The following is a 20,510-nucleotide window of genomic DNA, read 5'->3' on the forward strand; positions in this document are numbered from 1 at the left end:
CTTGCTGAGCAGCTGGGCATGCCTTTCTCTTCCACCCAGCAAGTACTTGCGCCCTCCAGGACCTCAAAAGTGGTGCCTGTGTATTCTGGGACTTTACAGGGAAGCTCACGCCAACAGGGAGCAAACCCTAGAATCACAGAGCAGCAGAAGCAGAAGCGGAGGGAGCAGTGGAAACAGCAGCAGAGGCAGCGGAGGCAGCAGAAGGCATCAGTAAGTTCGTATTGTTGTCTTCACCTAAGCTACAATGTTATCTAGGTCCATTATTTAAAATATCATAACTTTATATTTCCAAATGATAGAAAGATGTATCTGTGGACCTAAGCAGCACCCTTTAAAAGTGCCCAGTGTTAAGTAGTTATGTCTGTTATTTCAGCAGGACAGTATGGATGTGTGTGAGCCATCTCCACAAAAAGTAATGTGCGTGGAAATCAGCAAGGTGCCACAGAAGCCTAAAGTGAGGAGGCAAAAACATGAAGACCCGCAGCCCGTGTCCCAGCTCGACATGAAGTTTTACTTGGACTTACTTTAAAAGGTATCATATCCTTTTCATATCATAAACCACCCTCATGCTGAAATGGTAAAAGCATTACATATTTTGTTTTAATCTGCTTAGTGTTGCATCATTCTGTCTGTTCCTTTAACAGGACAATGCAGGTGTGAGCTGGTCACCTCCAGAGAAAAGGGAGATCAAAATCAGAGACCAGCCACTGGGACCAGATGGCTTAAAGCATTTGTGTCATATATTCATATGTTTAATGGAATATTTGTAAGCATTTAAGGTTCATGTGTATTGTGTTTGAATTTATGTAATGTGATTGTAAGCATAATAAAAATGTAAAAAAATGCATAAATCTTAGCTATTTTTCATTTATCTATCTATCTATATCTATCTATCTATCTATCTATCTATCTATCTATCTATCTATCTATCTATCCAGTCATCGACGAAATATCAGAATACTTGGTAAATATGAAAATCAAAGAAGGCTGTAGAAATGAATTTGCACAATTACTCCTTTTTAATCTTTAATTTTAAAAGAATCACGAAAATATGCATACAATTTTTTTTGAGGCTTATGGATAATAAGAATTTCTAGTAAATATAATTATGAAATAAATATTTTTAGTCGTGGTCTTATAATCGAATATGCTGGAATTTTTTCTTGAAACTGTCCCAGACAACATGTGGTGATGTATTTGTGGTTTATCATTCCGATAGATCTGCCTGACAGCCAAAACCGTGAACGATAATCACCAGCAGCGCCCGTTTATGGCATTAACATGAAAACTTTACGCCGCTGCGCTCTGCAGACATAAAAGCGCCTATATATTTATTTTGTGCAATAAATTGACGCATTTTGGATATTATTTTATTCATATAATTGTTTCTAATAATTGTCACATTTCCTTGTGTATTTTTAAGATCATTTTCAGCCAATTAGAACAGTGAGCGGCCAGCTATTGCGTCGTCATGATCGCCGCATTCCAACAGAACGTTCGCGAGTAGTCTATAAATATGAGTGCAGATGCATCATTCAAATTGTAGCGAAGTTTTGGCGAGTGATTGTGAGTATGCTCTTTACATCTCAATTAGTTTTTATGCTTAAAATGTTCATAACTGAGAAAAAATTAACTTTGTGCTTTGAGATACACAGGCGTGCAGTAGAGCTCCGTGTGGACATTTTGATGGAGGTTGATATGTAAATAATGATGATCGCAATGACTGATTTCAGCAATTAGTTGATGTTTTATAACATAGAGTTGTTAATAATTATGCTTCTATACATAGATTAAATTTTCTTATAATTCTTGATTTTTAACCAAGCATTATCTGTCTATGAACAAAACAGTAAATTGTTAGTTGGTAAAACAAAATTAATAAAAATCACCAACTTTCAGCCTCTTAAATGTTTAAGTGTTTAACTGTTTAAATTTTCTCTTGCCTTTCTCTTTCTGCCAGAGTGTTTTACAAATAAACGGCAGTATTGTTCATTTATCGTTCATCATCGATTCAGCAATCAACATGACTATGTCAGCTATCCCCATTCCTGAGAGTGCAGTGCATTCACCATCTTCTGAGCTCTCAGATGAGCTCAGCACTGCCCTCGCTGCAGGGCGGTGGTGGGCCATAACGGAGGTCTCCCTTCCTATAGATGAGGAGCCTGAATATGGGAACTTCACCTCACCTGACTGGTGGGGAACGATAGAGGAAGGGGAAACTTCATGCCCCACATCCCTGGCCTTCAGTGATGAATTTGAGAAGGCTGAGTCCCCGCGCTCAGGCTTCTCAGATGCAACACTGACTACCAAGGAACCGTGGAGGCAGAAGAAGACACAGGGTGCACGCATGCTTTCCGGGTCCCAAAAGGACGCACCCGTGCCTGCCTGTGCTAAAAAGAGGGACCACACCTCATCCCTGGTCTTCAACAATGCATCAGAGAAGGCTGGGTCTCTGCGCTCAGGGTTCTCAGATGCAACGCTGAAGACCACGGACCAATGGACCAGGTGGAGGCAGAAGAAGCCTCAGGGACCATCTGTGCTTGGTGGATCTAAGAAGGCTGAGTGTGGGAACTCGCTGAAGACCACTAAGCAGCCGAGGAAGAAGGAGCCTCAGGTAGCCCCTATCCCTGCCAGCTCCCCTCAGGGACCACCTGCGGCTGGTGACACCGCGAGGTCATCCTGTGCCCACTTGTTCCCGGCAACGTGGAAAACTAAGGATCCCTGAGTATCTGAGGCGGCATCTGCTAAAGGCCGCTGATGAACTGGAAGCTCGTGTGCCTGCCTCACGGCCGCAAAATTTCAAGATCCCTGAGCCACCCAGGCAGGAGATGGAGCAGCAGAAGCCTCAAGCCTCTTCAGAGAAGGCAGCACCAGTGGCCCAAAAGACCCAGGGGAAGCAGAGGCTCAAGATACCTGAGCGGCTGAGACAGGAGCTGTTGCAGGTGTCCCGCAGGGCCTCTCCTGAGAAGGCAGAACCCGTGGCCCAAAAAGACCCGGAAGGGCTTAAAATATCTGAGCGGCTGAGGAAGGAACTGCTCCAGCAGAAGCCTCCAGCCGCTTTACATGGCAGGGGCTCTGTACATTCCGGGACCTCACAGGAAGCAGGAGTGATTGCCAGCTCTCCACTGCCTACTGGGTGTCCAAAGGAAGCGTCAGTGCCCACCAGAACCATGAAGGCAGAGAACGGAGGCTTGCTGAGCAGCTGGGCATGCCTTTCTCTTCCACCCAGCAAGTACTTCTGCGCCTCCAGGACCTCAAAAGTGGTGCCTGTGTATTCTGGGACTTTACAGGAAGCTCACGCCAACAGGAGCAAACCCTAGAATCACAGAGCAGCAGAAGCAGAAGCGGAGGAGCAGTGGAAACAGCAGCAGAGGCAGCGGAGGCAGCAGAAGGCATCAGTAAGTTCGTATTGTTGTCTTCACCTAAGCTACAATGTTATCTAGGTCCATTATTTAAAATATCATAACTTTATATTTCCAAATGATAGAAAGATGTATCTGTGGACCTAAGCAGCACCCTTTAAAAGTGCCCAGTGTTAAGTAGTTATGTCTGTTATTTCAGCAGGACAGTATGGATGTGTGTGAGCCATCTCCACAAAAAGTAATGTGCGTGGAAATCAGCAAGGTGCCACGGAAGCCTAAAGTGAGGAGGCAAAAACACGAAGACCCGCAGCCCGTGTCCCAGCTCGACATGAAGTTTTACTTGGACTTACTTCTAAAAGGTATCATATCCTTTTCATATCATAAACCACCCTCATGCTGAAATGGTAAAAGCATTACATATTTTGTTTTAATCTGCTTAGTGTTGCATCATTCTGTCTGTTCCTTTAACAGGACAATGCAGGTGTGAGCTGGTCACCTCCAGAGAAAAGGGAGATCAAAATCAGAGACCAGCCACTGGGACCAGATGGCTTAAAGCATTTGTGTCATATATTCATATGTTTAATGGAATATTTGTAAGCATTTAAGGTTCATGTGTATTGTGTTTGAATTTATGTAATGTGATTGTAAGCATAATAAAAATGTAAAAAAATGCATAAATCTTTGCTATTTTTCATTTATCTATCTATCTATCTATCTATCTATCTATCTATCTATCTATCTATCTATCTATCTATCTATCTATCTATCTATCTATCCAGTCATCGACGAAATATCAGAATACTTGGTAAATATGAAAATCAAAGAAGGCTGTAGAAATGAATTTGCACAATTACTCCTTTTAATCTTTAATTTTAAAAGAATCACGAAAAATATGCATACAATTTTTTTGAGGCTTATGGATAATAAGAATTTCTAGTAAATATAATTATGAAATAAATATTTTTAGTCGTGTCTTATAATCGAATATGCTGGAATTTTTTCTTGAAACTGTCCCAGACAACATGTGGTGATGTATTTGTGGTTTATCATTCCGATAGATCTGCCTGACAGCCAAAACCGTGAACGATAATCACCAGCAGCGCCGTTTATGGCATTAACATGAAAACTTTACGGCGCTGCGCTCTGCAGACATAAAAGCGCCTATATATTTATTTTGTGCAATAAATTTACGCATTTTGGATATTATTTTATTCATATAATTGTTTCTAATAATTGTCACATTTCCTTGTGTATTTTTAAGATAATTTTCAGCCAATTAGAACAGTGAGCGGCCAGCTATTGCGTAAATCATGATCGCCGCATTCCAACAGAACGTTCGCGTAGTAGTCTATAAATATGAGTGCAGATGCATCATTCAAATTGTAGCGAGTTTTGGCGAGTGATTGTGAGTATGCTCTTTACATCTCAATTCGTTTTTTATGCTTAAAATGTTCATAACTCGGAGAAAAAATTAACTTTGTGCTTTGAGATACACAGGCTTGCAGTAGAGCTCCGTGTGGACATTTTGATGGAGGTTGATATGTAAATAATGATGATCGCAATGACTGATTTCAGCAATTAGTTGATGTTTTATAACATAGAGTTGTTAATAATTATGCTTCTATACATAGATTAAATTTTCTTATAATTCTTGATTTTTAACCAAGCATTATCTGTCTATGAACAAAACAGTAAATTGTTAGTTGGTAAAACAAAATTAATAAAAATCACCAACTTTCAGCCTCTTAAATGTTTAAGTGTTTAACTGTTTAAATTTTCTCTTGCCTTTCTCTTTCTGCCAGAGTGTTTTACAAATAAACGGCAGTATTGTTCATTTATCGTTCATCATCGATTCAGCAATCAACATGACTATGTCAGCTATCCCCATTCCTGAGAGTGCAGTGCATTCACCATCTTCTGAGCTCTCAGATGAGCTCAGCACTGCCCTCGCTGCAGGGCGGTGGTGGGCCATAACGGAGGTCTCCCTTCCTATAGATGAGGAGCCTGAATATGGGAACTTCACCTCACCTGACTGGTGGGGAACGATAGAGGAAGGGGAAACTTCATGCCCCACATCCCTGGCCTTCAGTGATGAATTTGAGAAGGCTGAGTCCCCGCGCCAGGCTTCTCAGATGCAACACTGACTACCAAGGAACCGTGGAGGCAGAAGAAGACACAGGGTGCACGCATGCTTTCCGGGTCCCAAAAGGACGCACCCCGTGCCTGCCTGTGCTAAAAAGAGGGACCACACCTCATCCCTGGTCTTCAACAATGCATCAGAGAAGGCTGGGTCTCTGCGCTCAGGGTTCTCAGATGCAACGCTGAAGACCACGGACCAATGGACCAGGTGGAGGCAGAAGAAGCCTCAGGGACCATCTGTGCTTGGTGGATCTAAGAAGGCTGAGTGTGGGAACTCGCTGAAGACCACTAAGCAGCCGAGGAAGAAGGAGCCTCAGGTAGCCCCTATCCCTGCCAGCTCCCCTCAGGGACCACCTGCGGCTGGTGACACCCCGCGAGGTCATCCTGTGCCCACTTGTTCCCGGCAACGTGGAAAACTAAGGATCCCTGAGTATCTGAGGCGGCATCTGCTAAAGGCCGCTGATGAACTGGAAGCTCGTGTGCCTGCCTCACGGCCGCAAAATTTCAAGATCCCTGAGCCACCCAGGCAGGAGATGGAGCAGCAGAAGCCTCAAGCCTCTTCAGAGAAGGCAGCACCAGTGGCCCAAAAGACCCAGGGGAAGCAGAGGCTCAAGATACCTGAGCGGCTGAGACAGGAGCTGTTGCAGGTGTCTCCGCAGGGCCTCCTGAGAAGGCAGAACCCGTGGCCCAAAAGACCCCGGAAGGGCTTAAAATATCTGAGCGGCTGAGGAAGGAACTGCTCCAGCAGAAGCCTCCAGCCGCTTTACATGGCAGGGGCTCTGTACATTCCGGGACCTCACAGGAAGCAGGAGTGATTGCCAGCTCTCCACTGCCTACTGGGTGTCCAAAGGAAGCGTCAGTGCCCACCAGAACCATGAAGGCAGAGAAACGGAGGCTTGCTGAGCAGCTGGGCATGCCTTCTCTTCCACCCAGCAAGTACTTGCGCCCTCCAGGACCTCCAAAAAAGTGGTGCCTGTGTATTCTGGGACTTTACAGGAAGCTCACGCCAACAGGAGCAAACCCTAGAATCACAGAGCAGCAGAAGCAGAAGCGGAGGGAGCAGTGGAAACAGCAGCAGAGGCAGCGGAGGCAGCAGAAGGCATCAGTAAGTTCGTATTGTTGTCTTCACCTAAGCTACAATGTTATCTAGGTCCATTATTTAAAATATCATAACTTTATATTTCCAAATGATAGAAAGATGTATCTGTGGACCTAAGCAGCACCCTTTAAAAGTGCCCAGTGTTAAGTAGTTATGTCTGTTATTTCAGCAGGACAGTATGGATGTGTGTGAGCCATCTCCACAAAAAGTAATGTGCGTGGAAATCAGCAAGGTGCCACGGAAGCCTAAAGTGAGGAGGCAAAAACACGAAGACCCGCAGCCCGTGTCCCAGCTCGACATGAAGTTTTACTTGGACTTACTTAAAAAGGTATCATATCCTTTTCATATCATAAACCACCCTCATGCTGAAATGGTAAAAGCATTACATATTTTGTTTTAATCTGCTTAGTGTTGCATCATTCTGTCTGTTCCTTTAACAGGACAATGCAGGTGTGAGCTGGTCACCTCCAGAGAAAAGGAGATCAAAATCAGAGACCAGCCACTGGGACCAGATGGCTTAAAGCATTTGTGTCATATATTCATATGTTTAATGGAATATTTGTAAGCATTTAAGGTTCATGTGTATTGTGTTTGAATTTATGTAATGTGATTGTAAGCATAATAAAAATGTAAAAAAAAAAAATGCATAAATCTTTGCTATTTTTCATTTATCTATCTATCTATCTATCTATCTATCTATCTATCTATCTATCTATCTATCTATCTATCTATCTATCTATCCAGTCATCGACGAAATATCAGAATACTTGGTAAATATGAAAATCAAAGAAGGCTGTAGAAATGAATTTGCACAATTACTCCTTTTAATCTTTAATTTTAAAAGAATCACGAAAATATGCATATAATTTTTTTGAGGCTTATGGATAATAAGAATTTCTAGTAAATATAATTATGAAATAAATATTTTTTAGCCGTGTCTTATAATCGAATATGCTGGAATTTTTTTCTTGAAACTGTCCCAGACAACATGTGGTGATGTATTTGTGGTTTATCATTCCGATAGATCTGCCTGACAGCCAAAACCGTGAACGATAATCACCAGCAGCGCCGTTTATGGCATTAACATGAAAACTTTACGCGCTGCGCGCTCTGCAGACATAAAAGCGCCTATATATTTATTTTGTGCAATAAATTGACGCATTTTGGATATTATTTTATTCATATAATTGTTTCTAATAATTGTCACATTTCCTTGTGTATTTTTAAGATCATTTTCAGCCAATTAGAACAGTGAGCGGCCAGCTATTGCGTCGTCATGATCGCCGCATTCCAACAGAACGTTAAGAGAAGTAGTCTATAAATATGAGTGCAGATGCATCATTCAAATTGTAGCGAGTTTTGGCGAGTGATTGTGAGTATGCTCTTTACATCTCAATTAGTTTTTTATGCTTAAAATGTTCATAACTCGGAGAAAAAATTAACTTTGTGCTTTGAGATACACAGGCTTGCAGTAGAGCTCCGTGTGGACATTTTGATGGAGGTTGATATGTAAATAATGATGATCGTAATGACTGATTTCAGCAATTAGTTGATGTTTTATAACATAGAGTTGTTAATAATTATGCTTCTATACATAGATTAAATTTTCTTATAATTCTTGATTTTTAACCAAGCATTATCTGTCTATGAACAAAACAGTAAATTGTTAGTTGGTAAAACAAAATTAATAAAAATCACCAACTTTCAGCCTCTTAAATGTTTAAGTGTTTAACTGTTTAAATTTTCTCTTGCCTTTCTCTTTCTGCCAGAGTGTTTTACAAATAAACGGCAGTATTGTTCATTTATCGTTCATCATCGATTCAGCAATCAACATGACTATGTCAGCTATCCCCATTCCTGAGAGTGCAGTGCAGTCACCATCTTCTGAGCTCTCAGATGAGCTCAGCACTGCCCTCGCTGCAGGGCGGTGGTGGGCCATAACGGAGGTCTCCCTTCCTATAGATGAGGAGCCTGAATATGGGAACTTCACCTCACCTGACTGGTGGGGAACGATAGAGGAAGGGGAAACTTCATGCCCCACATCCCTGGCCTTCAGTGATGAATTTGAGAAGGCTGAGTCCCCGCGCTCAGGCTTCTCAGATGCAACACTGACTACCAAGGAACCGTGGAGGCAGAAGAAGACACAGGGTGCACGCATGCTTTCCGGGTCCCAAAAGGACGCACCCGTGCCTGCCTGTGCTAAAAAGAGGGACCACACCTCATCCCTGGTCTTCAACAATGCATCAGAGAAGGCTGGGTCTCTGCGCTCAGGGTTCTCAGATGCAACGCTGAAGACCACGGACCAATGGACCAGGTGGAGGCAGAAGAAGCCTCAGGGACCATCTGTGCTTGGTGGATCTAAGAAGGCTGAGTGTGGGAACTCGCTGAAGACCACTAAGCAGCCGAGGAAGAAGGAGCCTCAGGTAGCCCCTATCCCTGCCAGCTCCCCTCAGGGACCACCTGCGGCTGGTGACACCCCGCGAGGTCATCCTGTGCCCACTTGTTCCCGGCAACGTGGAAAACTAAGGATCCCTGAGTATCTGAGGCGGCATCTGCTAAAGGCCGCTGATGAACTGGAAGCTCGTGTGCCTGCCTCACGGCCGCAAAATTTCAAGATCCCTGAGCCACCCAGGCAGGAGATGGAGCAGCAGAAGCCTCAAGCCTCTTCAGAGAAGGCAGCACCAGTGGCCCAAAAGACCCAGGGGAAGCAGAGGCTCAAGATACCTGAGCGGCTGAGACAGGAGCTGTTGCAGGTGTCCCGCAGAACCTCTCCTGAGAAGGCAGAACCCGTGGCCCAAAAGACCCGGAAGGGCTTAAAATATCTGAGCGGCTGAGGAAGGAACTGCTCCAGCAGAAGCCTCCAGCCGCTTTACATGGCAGGGGCTCTGTACATTCCGGGACCTCACAGGAAGCAGGAGTGATTGCCAGCTCTCCACTGCCTACTGGGTGTCCAAAGGAAGCGTCAGTGCCCACCAGAACCATGAAGGCAGAGAAACGGAGGCTTACTGAGCAGCTGGGCATGCCTTTCTCTTCCACCCAGCAAGTACTTGCGCCTCCAGGACCTCAAAAGTGGTGCCTGTGTATTCTGGGACTTTACAGGAAGCTCACGCGACACAGGAGCAAACCCTAGAATCACAGAGCAGCAGAAGCAGAAGCGGAGGGAGCAGTGGAAACAGCAGCAGAGGCAACGGAGGCAGCAGAAGGCATCAGTAAGTTCGTATTGTTGTCTTCACCTAAGCTACAATGTTATCTAGGTCCATTATTTAAAATATCATAACTTTATATTTCCAAATGATAGAAAGATGTATCTGTGGACCTAAGCAGCACCCTTTAAAAGTGCCCAGTGTTAAGTAGTTATGTCTGTTATTTCAGCAGGACAGTATGGATGTGTGTGAGCCATCTCCACAAAAAGTAATGTGCGTGGAAATCAGCAAGGTGCCACAGAAGCCTAAAGTGAGGAGGCAAAAACATGAAGACCCGCAGCCCGTGTCCCAGCTCGACATGAAGTTTTACTTGGACTTACTTAAAAAGGTATCATATCCTTTTCATATCATAAACCACCCTCATGCTGAAATGGTAAAAGCATTACATATTTTGTTTTAATCTGCTTAGTGTTGCATCATTCTGTCTGTTCCTTTAACAGGACAATGCAGGTGTGAGCTGGTCACCTCCAGAGAAAAGGGAGATCAAAATCAGAGACCAGCCACTGGGACCAGATGGCTTAAAGCATTTGTGTCATATATTCATATGTTTAATGGAATATTTGTAAGCATTTAAGGTTCATGTGTATTGTGTTTGAATTTATGTAATGTGATTGTAAGCATAATAAAAATGTAAAAAAAAAATGCATAAATCTTTGCTATTTTTCATTTATTTATCTATCTATCTATCTATCTATCTATCTATCTATCCAGTCATCGACGAAATATCAGAATACTTGGTAAATATGAAAATCAAAAAAGGCTGTAGAAATGAATTTGCACAATTACTCCTTTTAATCTTTAATTTTAAAAGAATCACGAAAATATGCATATAATTTTTTTGAGGCTTATGGATAATAAGAATTTCTAGTAAATATAATTATGAAATAAATATTTTTAGCCGTGTCTTATAATCGAATATGCTGGAATTTTTTCTTGAAACTGTCCCAGACAACATGTGGTGATGTATTTGTGGTTTATCATTCCGATAGATCTGCCTGACAGCCAAAACCGTGAACGATAATCACCAGCAGCGCCGTTTATGGCATTAACATGAAAACTTTACGCGCTGCGCTCTGCAGACATAAAAGCGCCTATATATTTATTTTGTGCAATAAATTGACGCATTTTGGATATTATTTTATTCATATAATTGTTTCTAATAATTGTCACATTTCCTTGTGTATTTTTAAGATCATTTTCAGCCAATTAGAACAGTGAGCGGCCAGCTATTGCGTCGTCATGATCGCCGCATTCCAACAGAACGTTCGGCGAGTAGTCTATAAATATGAGTGCAGATGCATCATTCAAATTGTAGCGAGTTTTGGCGAGTGATTGTGAGTATGCTCTTTACATCTCAATTCGTTTTTATGCTTAAAATGTTCATAACTCGGAGAAAAATTAACTTTGTGCTTTGAGATACACAGGCGTGCAGTAGAGCTCCGTGTGGACATTTTGATGGAGGTTGATATGTAAATAATGATGATCGCAATGACTGATTTCAGCAATTAGTTGATGTTTTATAACATAGAGTTGTTAATAATTATGCTTCTATACATAGATTAAATTTTCTTATAATTCTTGATTTTTAACCAAGCATTATCTGTCTATGAACAAAACAGTAAATTGTTAGTTGGTAAAACAAAATTAATAAAAATCACCAACTTTCAGCCTCTTAAATGTTTAAGTGTTTAACTGTTTAAATTTTTCTTGCCTTTCTCTTTCTGTCAGAGTGTTTTACAAATAAACGGCAGTATTGTTCATTTATCGTTCATCATCGATTCAGCAATCAACATGACTATGTCAGCTATCCCCATTCCTGAGAGTGCAGTGCATTCACCATCTTCTGAGCTCTCAGATGAGCTCAGCACTGCCCTCGCTGCAGGGCGGTGGTGGGCCATAACGGAGGTCTCCCTTCCTATAGATGAGGAGCCTGAATATGGGAACTTCACCTCACCTGACTGGTGGGGAACGATAGAGGAAGGGAAACTTCATGCCCCACATCCTGGCCTTCAGTGATGAATTTGAGAAGGCTGAGTCCCCGCGCTCAGGCTTCTCAGATGCAACACTGACTACCAAGGAACCGTGGAGGCAGAAGAAGACACAGGGTGCACGCATGCTTTCCGGGTCCCAAAAGGACGCACCCGTGCCTGCCTGTGCTAAAAGAGGGACCACACCTCATCCCTGGTCTTCAACAATGCATCAGAGAAGGCTGGGTCTCTGCGCTCAGGGTTCTCAGATGCAACGCTGAAGACCACGGACCAATGGACCAGGTGGAGGCAGAAGAAGCCTCAGGGACCATCTGTGCTTGGTGGATCTAAGAAGGCTGAGTGTGGGAACTCGCTGAAGACCACTAAGCAGCCGAGGAAGAAGGAGCCTCAGGTAGCCCCTATCCCTGCCAGCCCCTCAGGGACCACCTGCGGCTGGTGACACCCCGCGAGGTCATCCTGTGCCCACTTGTTCCCGGCAACGTGGAAAACTAAGGATCCCTGAGTATCTGAGGCGGCATCTGCTAAAGGCCGCTGATGAACTGGAAGCTCGTGTGCCTGCCTCACGGCCGCAAAATTTCAAGATCCCTGAGCCACCCAGGCAGGAGATGGAGCAGCAGAAGCCTCAAGCCTCTTCAGAGAAGGCAGCACCAGTGGCCCAAAAGACCCAGGGGAAGCAGAGGCTCAAGATACCTGAGCGGCTGAGACAGGAGCTGTTGCAGGTGTCCCCGCAGGGCCTCTCCTGAGAAGGCAGAACCTGTGGCCCAAAAAGACCCCGGAAGGGCTTAAAATATCTGAGCGGCTGAGGAAGGAACTGCTCCAGCAGAAGCCTCCAGCCGCTTTACATGGCAAGGGCTCTGTACATTCCGGGACCTCACAGGAAGCAGGAGTGATTGCCAGCTCTCCACTGCCTACTGGGTGTCCAAAGGAAGCGTCAGTGCCCACCAGAACCATGAAGGCAGAGAAACGGAGGCTTGCTGAGCAGCTGGGCATGCCTTTCTCTTCCACCCAGCAAGTACTTGCGCCCTCCAGGACCTCAAAAGTGGTGCCTGTGTATTCTGGGACTTTACAGGGAAGCTCACGCCAACAGGGAGCAAACCCCTAGAATCACAGAGCAGCAGAAGCAGAAGCGGAGGGAGCAGTGGAAACAGCAGCAGAGGCAGCGGAGGCAGCAGAAGGCATCAGTAAGTTCGTATTGTTGTCTTCACCTAAGCTACAATGTTATCTAGGTCCATTATTTAAAATATCATAACTTTATATTTCCAAATGATAGAAAGATGTATCTGTGGACCTAAGCAGCACCCTTTAAAAGTGCCCAGTGTTAAGTAGTTATGTCTGTTATTTCAGCAGGACAGTATGGATGTGTGTGAGCCATCTCCACAAAAAGTAATGTGCGTGGAAATCAGCAAGGTGCCACGGAAGCCTAAAGTGAGGAGGCAAAAACACGAAGACCGCAGCCTGTGTCCCAGCTCGACATGAAGTTTTACTTGGACTTACTTAAAAGGTATCATATCCTTTTCATATCATAAACCACCCTCATGCTGAAATGGTAAAAGCATTACATATTTTGTTTTAATCTGCTTAGTGTTGCATCATTCTGTCTGTTCCTTTAACAGGACAATGCAGGTGTGAGCTGGTCACCTCCAGAGAAAAGGGAGATCAAAATCAGAGACCAGCCACTGGGACCAGATGGCTTAAAGCATTTGTGTCATATATTCATATGTTTAATGGAATATTTGTAAGCATTTAAGGTTCATGTGTATTGTGTTTGAATTTATGTAATGTGATTGTAAGCATAATAAAAATGTAAAAAAAAATGCATAAATCTTTGCTATTTTTCATTTATCTATCTATCTATCTATCTATCTATCTATCTATCTATCTATCCAGTCATCGACGAAATATCAGAATACTTGGTAAATATGAAAATCAAAGAAGGCTGTAGAAATGAATTTGCACAATTACTCCTTTTAATCTTTAATTTTAAAAGAATCACGAAAATATGCATACAATTTTTTGAGGCTTATGGATAATAAGAATTTCTAGTAAATATAATTATGAAATAAATATTTTTAGTCGTGTCTTATAATCGAATATGCTGGAATTTTTTCTTGAAACTGTCCCAGACAACATGTGGTGATGTATTTGTGGTTTATCATTCCGATAGATCTGCCTGACAGCCAAAACCGTGAACGATAATCACCAGCAGCGCCGTTTATGGCATTAACATGAAAACTTTACGCTGCGCTCTGCAGACATAAAAGCGCCTATATATTTATTTTGTGCAATAAATTGACGCATTTTGGATATTATTTTATTCATATAATTGTTTCTAATAATTGTCACATTTCCTTGTGTATTTTTAAGATCATTTTCAGCCAATTAGAACAGTGAGCGGCCAGCTATTGCGTCGTCATGATCGCGCGCATTCCAACAGAACGTTCGGCGAGTAGTCTATAAATATGAGTGCAGATGCATCATTCAAATTGTAGCGAGTTTTGGCGAGTGATTGTGAGTATGCTCTTTACATCTCAATTAGATTTTTATATATTTTTGGCTTAAAATGTTCATAACTTGGAGAAAAAATTAACTTTGTGCTTTGAGATACACAGGCGTGCAGTAGAGCTCCGTGTGGACATTTTGATGGAGGTTGATATGTAAATAATGATGATCATAATGACTGATCTCAGCAATTAGTTGATGTTTTGTAACATAGAGTTGTTAATAATTATGCTTCTATACATAGATTAAATGTTCTTATAATTCTTGATTTTTGACCAAGCATTATCTCCTGTTAACAAAACATGGTGCAGTGAATTGTTAGTTGGTAAAATAATATTAATAAAAACTCTAGGTGTGGACCCCACTGGGCATGGACACACTGTAAACTGTACCTGTAAAAGAAAAAAGTAACATCACCAACTTTCAGCCCCTTCAATGTTTATAAGTGTTTAAATGTTTACATTTTCTCTTGCCTTTCTCTTTCTGCCAGAGTGTTTTACAGATACAAAGACAGCGGCAGTATTGTTCATTTATCTTTCATCATCGATTCAGCAATCAACATGACTATGTCAGCTATCCCCATTCCTGAGAGTGCAGTGCAGTCACCATCTTCTGAGCTCTCAGATGAGCTCAGCACTGCCCTCGCTGCAGAGGCGGTGGTGGGCCATAACGGAGGTCTCCTTCCTATAGATGAGAGCCTGAATATGGGAACTTCACCTCACCTGACTGGTTGGGAACGATAGTGGAAGGGGAATCTTCATGCCCCACATCCCTGGCCTTCAGTGATGAATTTGAGAAGGCTGAGTCCCCGCTCAGGCTTCTCAGATGCAACACTGACTACCAAGGAACCGTGGAGGCAGAAGAAGACACAGGGTGCACCCATGCCTTCCAGGTCCCAAAAGGAAGCACCTGTGCCTGCCTGTGCTAAGAAGAGGGACCACACCTCATCCCTGGTCTTCAACAGTGCATCAGAGAAGGCTGGGTCTCTGCGCTCAGGGTTCTCAGATGCAACGCTGAAGACCACGGACCAATGGACCAGGTGGAGGCAGAAGAAGCCTCAGGGACCATCTGTGCTTGGTGGATCTAAGAAGGCTGAGTGTGGGAACTCGCTGAAGACCACTAAGCAGCCGAGGAAGAAGGAGCCTCAGGTAGCCCCTATCCCTGCCAGCTCCCCTCAGGGACCACCTGCGGCTGGTGACACCCCGCGAGGTCATCCTGTGCCCACTTGTTCCCGGCAACGTGGAAAACTAAGGATCCCTGAGTATCTGAGGCGGCATCTGCTAAAGGCCGCTGATGAACTGGAAGCTCGTGTGCCTGCCTCACGGCCGCAAAATTTCAAGATCCCTGAGCCACCCAGGCAGGAGATGGAGCAGCAGAAGCCTCAAGCCTCTTCAGAGAAGGCAGCACCAGTGGCCCAAAAGACCCAGGGAAGCAGAGGCTCAAGATACCTGAGCGGCTGAGACAGGAGCTGTTGCAGGTGTCCCGCAGGGCCTCTCCTGAGAAGGCAGAACCCGTGGCCCAAAAGACCCCGGAAGGGCTTAAAATATCTGAGCGGCTGAGGAAGGAACTGCTCCAGCAGAAGCCTCCAGCCGCTTTACATGGCAAGGGCTCTGTACATTCCGGGACCTCACAGGAAGCAGGAGTGATTGCCAGCTCTCCACTGCCTACTGGGTGTCCAAAGGAAGCGTCAGTGCCCACCAGAACCATGAAGGCAGAGAAGCGGAGGCTTGCTGAGCAGCTGGGCATGCCTTTCTCTTCCACCCAGCAAGTACTTGCGCCCTCCAGGACCTCAAAAGTGGTGCCTGTGTATTCTGGGACTTTACAGGGAAGCTCACGCCAACAGGGAGCAAACCCTAGAATCACAGAGCAGCAGAAGCAGAAGCGGAGGGAGCAGTGGAAACAGCAGCAGAGGCAGCGGAGGCAGCAGAAGGCATCAGTAAGTTCGTATTGTTGTCTTCACCTAAGCTACAATGTTATCTAGGTCCATTATTTAAAATATCATAACTTTATATTTCCAAATGATAGAAAGATGTATCTGTGGACCTAAGCAGCACCCTTTAAAAGTGCCCAGTGTTAAGTAGTTATGTCTGTTATTTCAGCAGGACAGTATGGATGTGTGTGAGCCATCTCCACAAAAAGTAATGTGCGTGGAAATCAGCAAGGTGCCACGGAAGCCTAAAGTGAGGAGGCAAAACACAAGACCGCAGCCCGTGTCCCAGCTCGACATGAAGTTTTACTTGGACTTACTTAAAAGGTATCATATCCTTTTCATATCATAAACCACCCTCATGCTGAAATGGTAAAAGCATTACATATTTTGTTTTAATCTGCTTAGTGTTGCATCATTCTGTCTGTTCCTTTAACAGGACAATGCAGGTGTGAGCTGGTCACCTCCAGAGAAAAGGGAGATCAAAATCAGAGACCAGCCACTGGGACCAGATGGCTTAAAGCATTTGTGTCATATATTCATATGTTTAATGGAATATTTGTAAGCATTTAAGGTTCATGTGTATTGTGTTTGAATTTATGTAATGTGATTGTAAGCATAATAAAAATGTAAAAAAAAAATGCATAAATCTTTGCTATTTTTCATTTATCTATCTATCTATCTATCTATCTATCTATCTATCTATCTATCTATCTATCTATCTATCTATCCAGTCATCGACGAAATATCAGAATACTTGGTAAATATGAAAATCAAAGAAGGCTGTAGAAATGAATTTGCACAATTACTCCTTTTAATCTTTAATTTTAAAAGAATCACGAAAATATGCATACAATTTTTTGAGGCTTATGGATAATAAGAATTTCTAGTAAATATAATTATGAAATAAATATTTTTTAGTCGTGTCTTATAATCGAATATGCTGGAATTTTTTTCTTGAAACTGTCCCAGACAACATGTGGTGATGTATTTGTGGTTTATCATTCCGATAGATCTGCCTGACAGCCAAAACCGTGAACGATAATCACCAGCAGCGCCGTTTATGGCATTAACATGAAAACTTTACGCGCTGCGCTCTGCGAGACATAAAAGCGCCTATATATTTTATTTTGTGCAATAAATTGACGCATTTTGGATATTATTTTATTCATATAATTGTTTCTAATAATTGTCACATTTCCTTGTGTATTTTTAAGATCATTTTCAGCCAATTAGAACAGTGAGCGGCCAGCTATTGCGTCGTCATGATCGCCGCATTCCAACAGAACGTTCGGCGAGTAGTCTATAAATATGAGTGCAGATGCATCATTCAAATTGTAGCGAGTTTTGGCGAGTGATTGTGAGTATGCTCTTTACATCTCAATTAGATTTTTATATATTTTTTGGCTTAAAATGTTCATAACTTGGAGAAAAAATTAACTTTGTGCTTTGAGATACACAGGCTTGCAGTAGAGCTCCGTGTGGACATTTTGATGGAGGTTGATATGTAAATAATGATGATCGCAATGACTGATCTCAGCAATTAGTTGATGTTTTGTAACATAGAGTTGTTAATAATTATGCTTCTATACATAGATTAAATGTTCTTATAATTCTTGATTTTTGACCAAGCATTATCTCCCTGTTAACAAAACATGGTGCAGTGAATTGTTAGTTGGTAAAATAATATTAATAAAAACTCTAGGTGTGGACCCCCACTGGGCATGGACACACTGTAAAACTGTACCTGTAAAAGAAAAAAAGTAACATCACCAACTTTCAGCCCCTTCAATGTTTATAAGTGTTTAAATGTTTACATTTTCTCTTGCCTTTCTCTTTCTGCCAGAGTGTTTTACAGATACAAAGACAGCGGCAGTATTGTTCATTTATCTTTCATCATCGATTCAGCAATCAACATGACTATGTCAGCTATCCCCATTCCTGAGAGTGCAGTGCAGTCACCATCTTCTGAGCTCTCAGATGAGCTCAGCACTGCCCTCGCTGCAGGGGCGGTGGTGGGCCATAACGAGGTCTCCTTCCTATAGATGAGGAGCCTGAATATGGGAACTTCACCTCACCTGACTGGTGGGGAACGATAGTGGAAGGGGAATCTTCATGCCCCACATCCCTGGCCTTCAGTGATGAATTTGAGAAGGCTGAGTCCCGCGCTCCAGGCTTCTCAGATGCAACACTGACTACCAAGGAACCGTGGAGGCAGAAGAAGACACAGGGTGCACCCATGCCTTCCAGGTCCCAAAAGGAAGCACCTGTGCCTGCCTGTGCTAAGAAGAGGGACCACACCTCATCCCTGGTCTTCAACAGTGCATCAGAGAAGGCTGAGTCTCTGCGCTCAGGGTTCTCAGATGCAACGCTGAAGACCACGGATCAACAGAAGAAGTGGAGGCAGAAGGAGCCTCAGGGACCACCTGCGCTTTGTGGATCTAAGAAGGCTGAGTGTGGGAAATCGCCAAGACCACTAAGCAGGTGAGGAAGAAGGAGCCTGAGGTAGCCCCTATCCCTGCCAGCTCCCTCAGGGACCACCTGTGGCTGGTGACACCCCGCGAGGTCATCCTGTGCCCACTTGTTCCCGGCAACGTGGAAAACTAAGGATCCCTGAGTATCTGAAGCGGCATCTGCTAAAGGCCGCTGATGAACTGGAAGCTCGTGTGCCTGCCTCACGGCCGCAAAATTAAAGATCCCTGAGCCACCCAGGCAGGAGATGGAGCAGCAGAAGCCTCAAGCCTCTTCAGAGAAGGCAGCACCAGTGGCCCAAAAGACCCAGGGGAAGCAGAGGCTCAAGATACCTGAGCGGCTGAGACAGGAGCTGTTGCAGGTGTCCGCAGGGCCTCTCCTGAGAAGGCAGAACCCGTGGCCCAAAAGACCCGGAAGGGCTTAAAATATCTGAGCGGCTGAGGAAGGAACTGCTCCAGCAGAAGCCTCCAGCCGCTTTACATGGCAGGGGCTCTGTACATTCCGGGACCTCACAGGAAGCAGGAGTGATTGCCAGCTCTCCACTGCCTACTGGGTGTCCAAAGGAAGCGTCAGTGCCCACCAGAACCATGAAGGCAGAGAAACGGAGGCTTGCTGAGCAGCTGGGCATGCCTTTCTCTTCCACCCAGCAAGTACTTGCGCCTCCAGGACCTCAAAAGTGGTGCCTGTGTATTCTGGGACTTTACAGGAAGCTCACGCCGACAGGAGCAAACCCTAGAATCACAGAGCAGCAGAAGCAGAAGCGGAGGGAGCAGTGGAAACAGCAGCAGAGGCAGCGGAGGCAGCAGAAGGCATCAGTAAGTTCGTATTGTTGTCTTCACCTAAGCTACAATGTTATCTAGGTCCATTATTTAAAATATCATAACTTTATATTTCCAAATGATAGAAAGATGTATCTGTGGACCTAAGCAGCACCCTTTAAAAGTGCCCAGTGTTAAGTAGTTATGTCTGTTATTTCAGCAGGACAGTATGGATGTGTGTGAGCCATCTCCACAAAAAGTAATGTGCGTGGAAATCAGCAAGGTGCCACGGAAGCCTAAAGTGAGGAGGCAAAAACATGAAGACCCGCAGCCCGTGTCCCAGCTCGACATGAAGTTTTACTTGGACTTACTTAAAAAGGTATCATATCCTTTTCATATCATAAACCACCTTCATGTAGAAGCAATATATATTTTCCTCAAAGATAATAATTAAATCTGCTTAGTTTTACTTTATTCCGTCTGTTCCTTTAACAGGACAATGCAGGTGTGAGCTGGTCACCTCCAGAAAAAAGGGAGATCAAAATCAGAGACCAGCAACTGGGACCAGATGGCTTAAAGCATTTGTGTCATATATTCATATGTTTAATGGAATATTTGTGAGCATTTTATTTAGTTTAGTTTATGTGTATTGGTTTTTTTAATTTGCTTCATGTGATTGTACACATAATAAAAAAAATCTAAATCTTTGCTCTTTTTCATTTATAAACTGACAATGACAGATATTAATACTTTAAGTATGATATCGTTCTATCTATCTATCTATCTATCTATCTATCTATCTATCTATCTATCTATCTATCTATCTATCTATCCATCTATCTATCTATCTATCTATCTATCTATCTATCTATCCAGTCATGGCCAAAAATAACAGAAACCTTGCTAAATATGGGGTAATGTTTGATCATTTATTTTTAAGATTTTCTGACCCCAAGACTCAACAAATTTGAGAAGTTAATTTATATTTTGCTGCACATCAGAAATATATTCTTTGGTTTTTCTCATTGTGATTGATGATTAAGGGAATTTGGGCTTTGTTTTC

This window comes from Puntigrus tetrazona, chromosome 20, assembly GCF_018831695.1.
Source record: "Puntigrus tetrazona isolate hp1 chromosome 20, ASM1883169v1, whole genome shotgun sequence".
Taxonomy (NCBI): domain Eukaryota; kingdom Metazoa; phylum Chordata; class Actinopteri; order Cypriniformes; family Cyprinidae; genus Puntigrus; species Puntigrus tetrazona.